Source organism: Elephas maximus, chromosome 2 (assembly GCF_024166365.1).
Source record: "Elephas maximus indicus isolate mEleMax1 chromosome 2, mEleMax1 primary haplotype, whole genome shotgun sequence".
In the NCBI taxonomy this organism is placed as follows: domain Eukaryota; kingdom Metazoa; phylum Chordata; class Mammalia; order Proboscidea; family Elephantidae; genus Elephas; species Elephas maximus.
The window spans coordinates 87,154,353-87,169,462 of NC_064820.1; the positions used below are offsets into that span (position 1 = coordinate 87,154,353).

General features: G+C 38.3%; 1 protein-coding gene across 11 annotated transcripts in view; it reads left to right on the forward strand.

The window, feature by feature from the left end:
- The window catches only part of ATG10 (autophagy related 10), a 421,428-nt gene that overhangs the window by 89,488 nt on the left and 316,830 nt on the right, over window positions 1–15,110 (forward strand). For 2 of the 11 annotated variants that reach the window (XM_049867082.1, XM_049867081.1), the window contains exon 2: window positions 3,150–3,244. The exons of 8 other annotated variants lie outside the window; for them this stretch is intronic. The gene's annotated coding sequence lies outside the window, so the exon portion shown is untranslated. Of the gene's footprint in view, window positions 1–3,149; window positions 3,245–5,037; window positions 6,343–15,110 lie in introns of those variants that run through there. One more of the 11 variants, XM_049867072.1, reaches the window with a different exon arrangement.

Here is a 15,110-nt window from a genome sequence, read left to right on the forward strand (position 1 = left end):
GCAAATATATAAACAGATACATTTGTCATTATTGTTCGTTGCCATTGAGTCTATACACACACAAATTAAAAAAAAAAAATTTGCTATCGAGTCGATTCAGACTCATAGCGACCTTATATGACAGAGTAGAACTACCCCACAGGGTTTCCAAGGAGTGACTGGTAGATTTGAACTGCCAACCCCTTATTATATATAGATAAAACAAACCAAAATGTTCTGGCTTGAAATAGACATTCTTGTACATTACTGGTGGCATTGGAAAGCATATTTGGAAAAGATCTTGTCAATATATATTAAAAGCTTTAAAAGTATCAGTTAATATTTGACTAAAAAAATTATTCTGTTGGAATTATGAGGGTAAAACTTTATGCACAAGGATTCACATTATTTGTGAAAAGTTTGAACAACCAAAATTTTAACAATAGTTAATGTACTTGCTGTAAACTGTTACAACCACTCAAATGCAATTTTAAATAGCCACTAAAATTAATATTCATGAGTCTATAACATAGAAAAATCTTATGATGTAGCAAGCAGATCACAAAGTTGTATTTATAGCATAATTAAAAACAAATTTAAACTTTTTTCTATGCACAGAAAATGCACTAGAATAAAATACACTAACATTTAGTAAAGGTTATCTCACTGTGATGGAGCTATGGATTATTTTCTTCATACTTCTACTTTCCAGATTTTCTTTAATGAGCATGTATTACTTGTTGAAAAAAAAAGTCAGTGTTCGCGATCCAGTATTAAATTTTAGAATAATTTCATCATACACACTTGGAATAGAATGAGTGAAAATATAAATTCCTTGTTATGGCCAATAAATTCTACATAACCTGACTCTATCAATCTTTTTGCTGTTTCTCACATACACCAAACTCTTTCCTGCCCCAGAATCTTTGCAGTTGTTGTTCCCTCTGCCTGGAACTCCTGTCTCTTAGATCGTTGCATGACTTGCATTTTTACTTCATTTAGATCTGTTTGCTTTATTCAAATGTCAGCACTTCCGAAAGGCTTTCTCTGATTATTTACCTAAATAGACTTCCTTCCAATTGCTATCCTCTTAGCCTATTTTAGTCTTCACTGCACTCACCACTACCTGACATAATATTATATAATCCTTTCTTTCTTTATTGTCTGTCTTCCTAAGTAGAATGTAAATTCCATGAGGGCAAAGATTGTTTTTTTTTGTTGTTGTTTTCATTGTAAGAGTTATCACCACCTAGAATTATATTTTGTATTTATTGTTTATGTATTTACTTACTGCTTCCCATATCAACATTTAAGTTAGTGAGGGCAGTGGTTTTAAGTCTTGCTTACTGTGTCTTCACTAGTATACTGAACATAATAAGTATTCAATAAATAATTTTGAATGAGTGAATGAGTTTAGAGGTCATATAGAAGGACTGTGTTTCCAAGATATTTGTCACATGGTTCCTGCTTGTCAAAACAGAGATACCTCAAAATTGGGAACAAACATTGGGTAGCATTTCAAGTCTAAGAGTCTTCAGAATAATTGGCTAATAAATACTTAAAATGCTAAAAAAAATTAATAGAGAAAGACTCAATGGAAACAAAAAAACTAAAATGGGTCTAATCATATAATAAGTGAAATACTTTTTTTTTAATATTAGGCATATAAAAATAAAACTGAATTGCTTAGATTAATTCAAAACCCTTGAGTTGCTCAAAATTGGATAAAATATAAAATAATAGGATGACAAGTACATGCTTTTAGGCTGCTCGATGTTGTCTCACAGCTCCCGTTATACTCTGTTTATTTCTTTTTTCAGTATTTTCTCACTGTTTTATTGTGCTAAGTGTTTAAGTTCACCAGTCTTTTCTTCTAAAGTTTCTAATTTGCTGTTAACCCTATCCAGCTTATATTTAAGTTCAGATATTGTATTTTTCGTCTTTAGAAGTTTGATTTAGGTCTTTTTTATATCTTCCACTTCTCTGTTCATCATTATTATGCTTTCATCTGCTTTTCTGAACATACGGAATATATTTATGATATGTTTTAATGATGTCTGTAATTCTATGATCTATGTTTTTCTGGGTCTGTTTCTGTTGGTTGGAATCCCTGGATGGTGCAAATGGTTAATGTGCTTGGCTGCTAATTTAAACCTGTGGGTTTAAATTCTACCCACAGGTGTCTCTGAAGAAAGGCCTGGCAATCTACATTTGAAAAACCAAGCCATTGAAAATCCTATGGAGCCCAGTTCTACTCTGACATACATGGAGTTGCCATGAGTCGGAATCCACTTGATGGCAACTAGTTCTAGTGATTGATTTTTCTTCTGATTATAGTCGTATTTTCCTGCCTCTTTTGTGTTCTTTTTTCTAGTTACTGTCCAGCCGATTCCGACTCATGGTAATCCCATGTATGTCAGAGTTGGATTGTGATCCATAAGGTTTTCAATGAGTGGTTTTTTTCAGCAGTAGATTCCTGGTGTATTTTATTAGGTAACAGACATTATAAATCTTAAATTATTAGGTGCTGGATTTTTTCTCCCTTTAATTTTTTTTGGGCTTTTTCTGGGATGCAGTTAAGATACTTGGAATCAGTTTGATTCTTTGCAAAGGCTTGCTTTTTAAGATTTGTTAGGGCAGATCCTGAATAGACTAGAGCTAATCTGGACCACCATTAAGGCATTTTCCTTCTGAGGGTGCTACTCATTGCCATTATATTAAGAAGTCTTTCTGTTCTAGCTGGTGGGAATATGAACTCTTCCTGGCCCTGTGTGAGCTCTAAGGATTGCTCTGTCAGCTTCTTTTTTTGCTGTTTTTTTTCCAGGCCTTAGTTTCCTCACATGCGTATGTAGTCACTACTCAGCCAAAGACGTAAGGGGACTCCTCTCAGATCTCCAGAGTTCTTTCTATTGTATCTGGCCTCACATACTCTGAGTCTGTGTCCCCCTAGATTCTCCAAACTCTGACTCTGTCTCCTCAACTCAGTGAGACTGTGGCTCTGTTTGGATTCCCCCTCCCTGTGCCGTGATCTGGAAACTTTCTCTAAGCAGTGAGCTGGGATGCTCGTAGGCCTCACTTTGCTCATTTCCCTTCTCTCAGAGATCACTGTCTTGTGTTGCCTGCGTCCAGTGCCTAAAAATCCTCATTTTATTTTTTGTCTGTTTTTCTAGTTGTTTAAGGTGGAAGGGTAAATCTCGTCTTGGTTACTCCATCTGGTCAGAGGCTGAAAGAAACAGAAGAATTAAAAAATTCTTGAAGGATACTGGTATGTCCCCTCATTTATATGAAATGTAAATTTAATAAATACAAATTTTGGCTAATTATTAGATAATTGATCATCAGTTGAATTGGTCTGTTTCTAACCCTAAGATTGTGGATGCAGCAGCAGGAGAACATGATTAGCTCAAGGAAGTTAAGGAGAAGTGGTATCAAGGGAAGACTCCCTAAGGTCTGTAGCTTTGTGGTGGAGTGTGGTGGTGTGCGTCTCTGCTCGTTCTGCTATTGTGTTGTGTTGGCCCAGCCTTACATAGCTCCTACCTTGGTGCAGAGGCAACAGGTTTCCTCCTTCTGTAACTTGTTAATGTCAACCCATGGGAAGCAGGAGATCTGATGGAAGACACAAAAGGAGAGGGAATTCAGTACAAAAGCTTTAAAACATGTACAGGCTTGGAATGGAAATGACTAGGAGGGGCAGAGATTATGACTCATTCTGGGAAATATGTCAAGATACTTTCATTACATTAATAAAAGAGGCTGAGTGGATGACATCCTCCCTCTCTTCTTCTTCTTCTTCCCTCCTCCCTTGTTTCTTCCAACAGTATGAGTTCACCACGGGTCTTTTTTTTTTTCCTAGTATTGAACCAAGTAGTAATACTGGATGCTCTTTTTAGCAAGAAGAATGACCTCAGTAAAGTCATCAGTCTGACATTATCCAGGGTTCATGGATAAAAAGCAGTAATTGCACTACAATGCAGACTTCTCTAAAAGCTGCTAATGCCTGCATCCCCATTCTTGGTCAAAGCCCTTTTTGTTTCCTGCAAAAGCGCTGGAATCTGGTCTGGTGTCCTCAGGCTACAATAGCTTCTGACCACTGGCCTGTGCCTCTCCTACCTTGGCTGTTCTCCTGGGCAAGCTGCCTCTGTATTAGGTGCAGAAGTTGAGGGCTGCCTTTCTCTTGCCTGTTCTTGCCTTTTCACCCATTCCAGAAAAGGCCTTCCTCACCTCTCTTGTCCTTCTTCCCATGCTGTGCCTGGATCCTTCTTGGAAGAGTTAAAATGCTTAAGCCCGGGCACCTTTCATTTTACTAACAACTGGAAAAGTTGATAAATCATTTGTGATGCTTTGCAAGGATAGTGCTTTGAAATCCAAGTGACAACTTGCTACCCCTGATAATTTCCCTTCTGTCAGCACTACAGGTCTGTGAAATTTCTTTCAATTTAATAAAATATAAAATTACCAGATAATTGTCTTACAACAGCCAATATTTTAGAAAGCAGTAATTTATTTATGGAAAGAATAAGATTTGGAATAACTTTAAATCCAGGAATCAGGATGGGGAAGGTCAGAACTTGGGTCAACTTTGTTTTATATTTTTTATCTTATTTATAGTATTGGAAAACCAAAGATAAACCTTTGAGAACATTACAACTAGAGCAAACACACAAAACATAGTAAAAATTTCTACTAACCTAAATTGGAAGCTGAAACAACAGGCCCCCCCAGACCCCCTCCAATGAGTTATAGCATCAGCTGGCCAGTACTGGGACACAAAAAAGCAAGAATGCTCTGGGAACTCAAACTGAATTTTTTAATATAATAAAAAGTATGAGGGCACACATGGAGGTCTCACATCTATGAACTCAAAATTGAAAACTCAAAATGGGCAAGTAGGAAAACCTGAAAACCAACTGTTATTAAAAAATAAAAGGGCAAAGAGAATAACACCCCCCCACCCCACCCCCCCAGTGCTTAATAGTGAAGCCTAACATTGTAGAGATAGGGAAACGGAAACAGTGTGTTTTTAACTTATTTTTTGTGCTTTAATTCCAAGAAGTAGAAGGAATTTAGCATCATGTAATCTATTATTCCTTAAAAACTTATATGAAATAAGCAAGCTTTAAGTATATGTAAGCATACATGCATACGTGCTTCTCTCCAAATAAGGTCACCAAAATGCCCTCAGCAGCCTTCTTTTCTTGCCTGACAAGTAACTGCTTTTCTTCTGATACATGTTCCTTGGGGCCACTACCCTTGCTGTGCTTTGACCTGCATTAGGGAAGTGGAGAAAGCAGTGTGCTCTACTGCTAATCCAGGAAGTCAGAAAGTGGCTGGAGGTGAAAGGAAGGGATGCTTGGTAGATCCGAGAGTCCTGCTAGGAAAAAGAGAGCAGGAATATTATAAGAAAACTAACTTCTTAACACAAATAAGCACAGTGCTGGTATTCTCAGCATGTCTTTTATTGAATGAAATGGAAAGTTGAAAGCCCTAAGTGGCATAAAGTGATGTCTATTTGAGAAAAAAAAGAGAAGACATGCAACAATTAGGTAGTGACCTACGAAAGAAGTACTGGCCTTTACTTTGAGATGGATCACTTTTATATGGCTTTTCTAGCCATGATCTTTTAACTCCCACCAAAATACTGGCAGGGCTATGCAAATGAGGTATTTGTGGTCCATCAAGGGGATCGGATAGCTTGCTAATAATATAAATAAGATGCATGGCAGCCTTGTGGGAGTGGGACCATGCAAATAAGTTGTATGGAAACCAACAAGGGGATTGATCAGTTTTGCCATGCTAGGCTTAAAGGGAAATATGGAGAGAGAGAGAGAGAGAGAGAGAGAAAGAGAGAGAGAAAAAGACAGAGAGAGAGGAGCTGTAACAGAAGACAGAGAGACACAGCAGAGGCAGCAGAACTGGGACAGAGAGGGAGAGCTGTAATACTGGAGATGGCTAGAAACAGCCGTGGAGAATCAGTGGCAGCAGAATCAGGAGACTGGCAAGGGGCTGGCAACAGATAACGTGGTGGGCTTTCCGGCCCATGGAGTGAGAAAGCTGAGTGCCTTTGGGCAGGAGGCTTATTGGCAGAGTAGGGTGCCCCCGGGCACTTGGTGAAGCTAGGTTTGCTGACCCATGGAGCTAGAGCTGAGTGCCTTCGGGCCAGTGTTTACTGGCAGAGTGGAGTGCCTCTGGGCACTTACCAGCAGAACTAAAAGAGCTTTGTAACATTTGCTGGAGCAGGACAGAGGCCAGGCCAAGGGGCTGAGCGCCAGAGAGAAACCTGCTTGCAGCATGGCTGAGAAAAGGCTGTCCTGATTGAAGAATTGTATCCTGTGCGTTCCTGAACCTGACCTGTAATGGAAGCTGGTATGTGTTTGTGTGTGTATACATATATTTATATGTACATAGAAAACAAACTACAGAATTGAGTCAGAAGAGAGGAAAGCAAAGATTTTCATCTCTATTTTATATATCTATGTATTGTTGGAACTTTTTTAAGGGTTTTTATGCATTGGTTTTCCTTGTAAAAATTAAATAAAATAAAGTAAAATAAAGATCCAGCCCCTAAGAGGAAAGGTAATTTTGCACAGTGCTACCTCTCTAATAAACCCCATAACTGTGCTACCTCTCTAATAAACCCCATAACTATGGTCTGTGAGTTCTGTGTGGCCATTGCAAGGAATTATCAAAACTAGCAGATAAATAGAGAGTGCTGTGGGAGGGACAGATGGTGTCAGAATTGGTAAAGATAGTAGAGACAGGAGGCATGTCTGACCTCTGTCTCGTAGCAGTCGGCTTTAGGCTGTTGATCTTGTTTCTCCTTCCCACTTGCAAAGTTAGAGGAGGTCAGATGCTGCCGCCACACCATTTTTAGAGCCTTGTTTTGATTTAGCAACTACAGGGATAGTTCAAAAAAGAGAGAATATAAAAACAAAATTACCTTTGTATATGAGAAGATATCATGGTTCATCCTGACTGCAGAGAGTGGAAGCAAAGCTTTAAATGAACCTTCCTTACTCCTGACTCGAATCTCAGCCTTCCTAGTGCAATAGTACCTTTCCTCTTAGGGGCTGGATATTTATTTTACTTTATTTCATTTAATTTTTACAAGGAAAACCAATGCATAAAAACCTTTAAAGAATTCCAACAATACATAGATATATAAAATAAAGATGAAAATCTTTCCTTTCCTCTCTTCTGACCCAACTCTGCAGTTTGTTTTCTATGTACATATAAATATATGGGTACACACACACACATATATATGCATGGACATACCTTTATATATGGGTATGCATATATATATTTATATAAATGGGACCATTTTTCTTTAGTCTGCATAGCATGTCACTGTATGGATAATTTTAATTTGTTTAATGGAACCCGTAGTAATCCAGAGGAATCCCTTAGTTATTCTGGTCATTGCCCCTGTAAGTTTAAACAATGTAATTCTACATCCTGGTTTCTCATCTTTGGCCAATAACTCTTAATTCCTCCTGTGATAGATAAGGAATTTACTTATACAGCCTCCCATCTTCCTTTCTGTTCCTCCTTCTGATTTTTGATTAATTATATTATTATTTTTACATTATCAAGATTTATAACATTTAGATTCTGTTAAGTAACTATAATTTTAGCCCTCTGTGCTTTGTTTGGAAATCCTGGTGGCGTAGTGGTTAAGTGCTATGGCTGCTAACCAAAGGGTCGGCAGTTCGAATCCGCCAGGCGCTCCTTGGAAACTCTGGGGAAGTTCTACTCCATCCTATAGGGTCGCTATTAGTCGGAATCTACTCGAGGGCACTGGTGGGTGCTTTGTTTATATGTTGATTAGAAATTTAAACCTAGTAAAAGTATATAATGAGTATGGCTTTGTAACATGTTTTACTGTAGAACTAAGTATTTTTAATAGAAGGCAGTATAATCCTCTCACTCACTGCTGCTGGAGAGAGAATTGATTCAAGTCAAAACCCTACAGATTCTATTTTAATTTCATACCACACTAAAAAAGCTCTTTTAAATGGGCAGAAGCAGAAGAATGTCCAATCAAGGATCAGTGGTCTCAGTGTTTTTGTGTGATTTAATTCCCTGTTAGTGAACACATGTGTTCAATAAGGATTAACATGTTAGGTCACACAGATGAAAGCATCTGTTATGCAGATGGTAAAGCAATGGGTACCAGCTTCTACTGGCTGAATACATCCAGATTGAGTTCTTTCCTCAAAGAACAGGCCCGGCCCCCTCAGGTGGAACTTGTTATCGTCTGAGGTGTCTGTCCAACCCCTCTCCTCTGAAAGTTCTGAGGTATGGGTAGACTGTTTAATTAGTGGCTGTGTTGTGTTTAATGAACCCTAAAATACCAGAGGACCAGGAGAAAAGTGAAAGACATGTAAAGGTATTTTAAAAATTTGAGATATATCCTTACTTCAACTTTTGGATTTTTGGTTTCTTTTCTTTTAAATTTTTGTCTAAGTAAGGCAGAGGGCAGCAGTTACCTATGAATTACTTTGGCTGGATTTGGTCACTTCTTATATTAATACATCTTTTATGTAATAGTACTGTAGGTATCACAGTCAGCCATGGCCAGAATCCACACATGCATTTGGGACGTGAAACAGTATCAGAAATTGAAATGAGAGTTAGTGGCATTGGGTGGGTATTGGGGGTGGGCATGTGGAAGAGTCATTAATCTATTCAGAATTGTGTTCTAGAAGATCTTTACATCCATAACAGCTACACCATCTAGCTTTTTTTTTTTTTTTTTTAAATGGACGGATACCAGTTTAATGTCTGACCTCCCCAGTGTAAGCTTTGCTTTTAGGCAGCATTTCTTCTTACCTTTTTTTTTTTTTTTAACTCCAAGGTTAATCAGCTTTGGGCAGGAATGGTAGTATTGGTTTGATTTTCTACAGAGGGAAAAAATAATCACTTAATATCTGTGTCCTCAGGGGTCCACTGACCTTGATGGCCAAGTCATTGTTTGATCAGAGATGGCAGTGACTAGAAACTTCAGCCTTTCTTAGTACCTCTGATGGCACTGCTCAGCCCTTCCTGCAGCTGATCAGTCTGGGCATTTAACTTGAATTTAAGTCCTATAAAAAATAACCATTGCCGTCAAGTGAATTCCGACTCAAAGCGACCTTATAGGGCGGAGTAGAACTACCCTGTAGGGTTTCCAAGGAGTGCCTGGTGGATTCGAACTGCTGACCTTTTGATTAAGTCCTATAGCTGTGTTTTATTCCAAAGTAGAGATAAGGGCCTTAGACAAACACTTAGTTTTTTCAGATTGCAGCATTTTTCTGGAGGAGATATTTAAAAGCTTATTAAAATTCAGCAACAGAAGCCCTGTAATTATTTGGGTAGCTGGATTCCAACAGGCATAACATAGCTCACTGGGTGGCATAGCCCTATGACAGCTTGTAAGAAAGCCGATCCAAACATGTTCTGTCAGGAAATCCTCAGATCTCCATCCAATATGCAGTCAGCACTATGCTAGAAAACTTGGTTGTCACTCTGGGGCCTGCAGAACCTTTTCTCTCTAGAAGTTCAGCATTGTAGTATTGTAATGGCTTGGAGTCATAGTGCTATGGAGAATCCACTTAAGCATTTGTTTAAAATTAAATTTTATTTTTTTATAGGCGCAGAGTTTGTACATTAAAAAGGAAGGTCTCCTTGCTAACCTTCCCTTTCCTCAATTTGGAGGATTGAATTGTGTCCCCCCAAAATGTGTGGACAGCTGGGCTAGTCCAATTCCTAGTATTGTGTGATGATTGCCCACCATTTTGTGATCTTATGTGATTTTCCTATGTGTTGTAAATCCTATCTTTATGATGTTAATTAGGTGGAATTAGCAGCAATTATATTAATGAGGCAGAACTCAATCTACACATTCGATTGTGTTTTAAGTCAATCTCTTTTGAGATGTTAAAGAGAGAAGCAAGCAGAGAGACATGGGGACCTCATACTACCAAGAAACAAGAGCCAGGAGAATAGCTCATCCTTTGGACCTGGGGTCCCTGAGCTAAGCTCCTCTACCCAGGAAGATTGATGACAAGGGCCTCTTTCTAGAGCTGACAGAGAGAGAAAGCCTTCCCCTGGAGCTGGTGCCCTGAATTTGGACTTCTAGCATACTAGACCATGAGAAAATAAATTTCTCTTTGTTAAAGCCATCTATTTGTTGTTTTCCTGTTACAGCAGCACTAGATAACTAAGACATCACCCAAACCCTCAGAGGTCACCACTGATACCAGTTGGTTAAAGAGGAGATCCACTGCTAACTGAAAGGTCGGAGTTTGAAACCACCAGCAGCTCCAATGGAGAAAGATGTGACAGTCAGCTTCTGTAGAGATTTACAGCCTTGGAAACCCTGTGGGGTCGCTATGAGTGGAAATTGATTAAACAGCCATGGGTTTTCCAGATATATTCAGCCCTCACACATATACATTTATATTTAAACACATGGTAGCATAATATACATAAATATGTACTGTCACACACATTTTTTTGTTACTTGATATATCTTGGTTTCTATTTGATATTAATATTTATAGAATTTACTTTTTTTGTGATTGTATACAGCATTCTGTTATCTGGATTTAATATAATTTATTTAACCAATTCTCACTAATAGACATTTAGGTTATTTCTAGTCTTAAACTATTAAAACGATACTTTAAGTATTTATCGTTGCATGCATTTTATTTCCCACATATGCAAGATAAATTCCTGAAAGTAGAATTACTGGGTTGGAAGTATGTGCATTTTTAATTTTAATTGGTATCCCCAACTTGCCCTCCAGAGCGGTTATACCCAAACCCAGTGCCATCGAGTCGATTCCGACTCATAGCGACCCTATAGGACAGAGTAGAACTGCCCCACAGAGTTTCCAAGGAGCGCCTGGCGGATTCGAACTGCTGACCCTTTGGTTAGCAGCCGTAGCACTTAACCACTACGCTAATTTAAATTCCCCCGCCTCCAGCAATGTATGAGAATGCCGGATTGTTTTAGCCACGCTTTTGCCAATACAGTATATTTCACACTTCTTGATCTTGTGAATTTGATAGGAAAAAAATGGCATCTCATAGCTTTAATTTGCATTTTTCTTATGAGTAACATTGAACATCCTTTTATATGATTAATATCCATTTGCATTTCCTTTTTATAGTTCATATTCTTTGTTCATTTTTCTTTGGGCTTTTGGTTTTTTTCTTATTGATTTCTTGGAACTGTTTATATTTTGAGGAAATTAAAGCTATACATATATAAAGAGAGAGAAAGAAAATTCATCCTTTTATGTGATATGAGCTATAAGTCTTTTTCGCAATTTGATATTTATCTTTTGGCTTTGTGGTATTAAGAGTTTTTTTTTAGATATAGTAGAATTTACCAATTTTTTATGACCTCTGGATATTTATCGTCCTTAAAAACTGGTATGTGTGTGCATGCGTGTGCATGTGCTTGTGTGTTGTATGTGTGTATGTATTCTCTAATATTTTCATCTCGCACATTTATGGTATGATTTTTCTTATTTATATCATTATCCTTTATTTTGGTATAAAGTGAAGCGCATTCTTTTTTAAATAACGTAAAAGAGTTTTAGCTGTGATGTATGAAGAAGTGTTCTCTTTTTTATAATGATGTCTGAATCATAGCACGTGGAGGCTTCCTATTAATTTCTCCTCTACAGTGACAGAGTGAAGCAATCTGCTTTGTGCAGGATGGGCAGCCAGGAGTCCTGATGCCTGAAGTGTAGTTGGACTAGGGGCAATGACAATTTTAAGTTATCTTGCTAACATGATTAATGACTAGGTCAAGGCTGGGCAAGTTGCCAGGAGATAGGGTTTGAGGCAATAGTAAAGTACTTAAAAGGCAGTCTTAGCATAGTCAAAGCTCTAAGATAAGCATCGAAGGTGATTTTAGCATATGGAGAGCTCCAAATGAGCTACTGTGTTCAAGAAGGCCTTGAGTTGTTTATGACCTTTTCTCCTGAGGCAGCTGCAGGTTACTGGGTTGACTGTTCTTCTCTGAGTTCAACAGGGGAAACCCCAATGAGTTTCACTTAGTGGTTCTCACTGTTGGCTGTTGCATTAGGGTTTGCTGGAGAGATTCTGTCTTAGTTGTTCTGAGATGAGACCCCAGCAACAGTGTTTTGAAAACTTCCCAGGTGATTCTACTGTTCAGGTAGGGTTGAGAACCACTGTTTAATGCGATAAGTTTGCAATCCCTTTAAATCAGGGATTGAAGTGCAGGCTGCCTCAATGCTCCCGAAAGTGCTTGTGAATCCCTTGGGGATCCTGTTAATTAGAGATTCTTATTCAGTAAAAAAAAAAAAATTCAGTAGGTCTGAGGTAGGGGGTTGAGATTCTTCACTTCTAACAAGCTCTCATGTGAAGCTGATGCTGCTGTTTTCCTAGACCATGCTTGAGTGGCTTGGATTTGTTACTCAAAGTCCGAAGCGCTGGCTTACATCAGTCCATAAGTTATCACTATGTTTCAGACGTGATCCTGCTCTCTGGCAGAATTTGTTTAGTGTAATAGAAAGAACGCTGAGGTCAAGAGGTCAGTTCCCACTTCCGGCTCCGGCCGTAATTAGCTGTTAAGGCCAGTCTCTTGACTTAGAAGTGCGTCAGTCCTCTGCCCTCTTATCTCTAAAACGAGTGGGCTTAATTGGATAAACTGTGTAAGGTTTCCTTTTTTCTTATATCCTCTGATACTTGTCCAGGATGTTTTCAGACTCAGTCTAGATCAGGTTTTTATGTGGAGTGAGAGTCTGGATTCTGTAGTTAAGAGACCCTAACTTCCCCCTTAGTGGCCTTTCTTACCAGAGGCTGGGATTTAGACCCTGAGGCTATGATTGTTGGGGGAAATAAAAATATCAAATGGTAAAAAATTAAAGAAGAGTTAAAAGTTAGATTGGAAGCTATTGTAAGTACAAAAAGAATTCAGGGATGCCAAAGAGGAGTGTTGATTTGAACAGTCAAGGAAAGACTCATTGCAAAGGGGAGATTTGAGTTAAGCTTCATACTGGGCTAGAGCTGATTCAGGGTGACAATTCTCATGTTTTTATGTTTACTTGCCTCTGAAAAAGCACCTTTCAACAGCAAAGAACAAAACATTTTTCTGCCTTATATTAAAACCATGTCAGAGAAGACCTACTTCTGTGGAAGTAAATGTTTCAAGGGAAACCAAAATGTTATAAACTCTGTTTTTCTAGATGTAATTTTTCAAGGCTAATTTTGAAAGAGATTGATACAGAAAAGAAAACCACCAAGACCGGAAATAGGCTGAGTCAAAAATCTTTGGTATAACTCCTTGTAGATAATATTAAATAGTGTCATAAATGGGAAACCCTGGTGGCATAGTGGTTAAGAGCTATGGCTGCTAACCAAAAAAGGTTGGTAGTTCAAATCCACCAGGTGCTCTTTGGAAACTCTGGGGCAGTTCTACTCTGTCCTATAGGTTCGCTATGAGTCAGAATCAACTCAGTGGCAATGGGGTTGGTCTTTGGGTCTGATCATAAATTACTTAAAATAGAAATAAAAATGTCTTAAATTATAGGTAATATTGAAAATGATATATCTCAGTATCTTAACTTACTAGAAAAAAAAAATTTTTTTTTTTTCCAAGGGACCAGATAATTTATTTCAATTTTAGGACAAAGGTACACAGGAATTTTTTACTTGGCCTCTTTTTATGTCAAAGGAGACGTATTTTGCATTGTAATTAGAGTGTTAATAAATTGTATATTCTCTTAAGAAGAGGTTGTATGACCTGAGCTCAGGTGTAGAAAACTGTGAGATAAAATGGTCATTCTCATTTGATATACTATTACATTTAATATACATAGCTCTAACTGTTTTCGAGTGTCTTAACTTTTTGTTTTCCTTTATTGCTAGATCATTTTGAAGTTCTGAATTGCCAGTGCTTTTTTTGATACAAAACATAACATTATAGTTTTACACATTTTGGCAAATCTTTTTTATCATCGACTATTTTTTTTATTGATTATCTACCTTAATGAGAGTAATAATACAATGCAGTAGAAAATCTCCTATTTTTAAACTACTGCATACAATGTGTGTCATTTTATAGCAGGCGCCTTTTGGTTTGCAAGTCACAGAAAACCCATCCCAAATTGAGTGAATGTCTTCATTTCCTAGGGCTGCCATAACAAAATACCACAAAGTGGGTGACTTTAAAGAACAGAAATTTATTTTCTCACTGTTCTGGAGGCTGGAAGTATGAATTCAGGGCTTTGGCAGGCTATACTTGCTCTCTTTTGGCGCTAGGGGAAGATCCTCCCTTGTCTCTTTCAGTTTCTGGTAGCCCCAGGTGTTCCTTGGCTTGTAGACGGATCTTCACGTTCTCTCTTCGCTCTGTGCGTGACTCCATGTCTGTCCTCCTATTTTATAAGGCTCCAGTCATATGGGATAAGGGCCCACCCTACTCAGGTATGACTTAACTGGGTAATATCTTCAAAGAGAATGTCTTTAAGGAAGACCCAAACAAGGTTACATTCACAAGTATATGGGTTAGGATGTCAGGATATCTTACTGGGGGACACAATTCAATCCATAATAGTGATGCAAAGAAGGGACTTTTTGGGGTCATATAACTGAAAAATTTGAGGCCACACCTACTTCAGGTACGGTTGGTGTAAACAGCATAATCAGGACCTGGTTTCTCTGTGGTATGTCATGGCCTTTCCTCTGCAATTGGCTTCATTTTTAGGTTCCATTTCGTTACATGATGGCTGCCAAAACTGCCAAAGTTTTATCTCTTTTGTTCAAATACAGTGGAAAAGAGAACAGCACTCTGGGTCTCCAACCCCAATCCCTCACCCCAAACCAAAGTCCTGAATTGCATCTCATTGGCTCTGATTGGATCATTTGTCCTCCAGTGTCCCTGAGGCCAGGAAGAGTAATATCCTGGTTGGGCAGATCAGAATCCCAGGCCCTTCCCTGGAGTTGGGGAAGCATGTCAACAATGACAATGGAGAAGGAGATGATTCCTTAGAGGAAAATAGGCAATTGTTCCAAAAGAAGGGGGAATGGAAGCTTGGTGAAAAACAGCAACAAGAAACAATGAATGGACCATGATTAAATGAATGTCATCCATTAATATATTTAAGAGTAAGT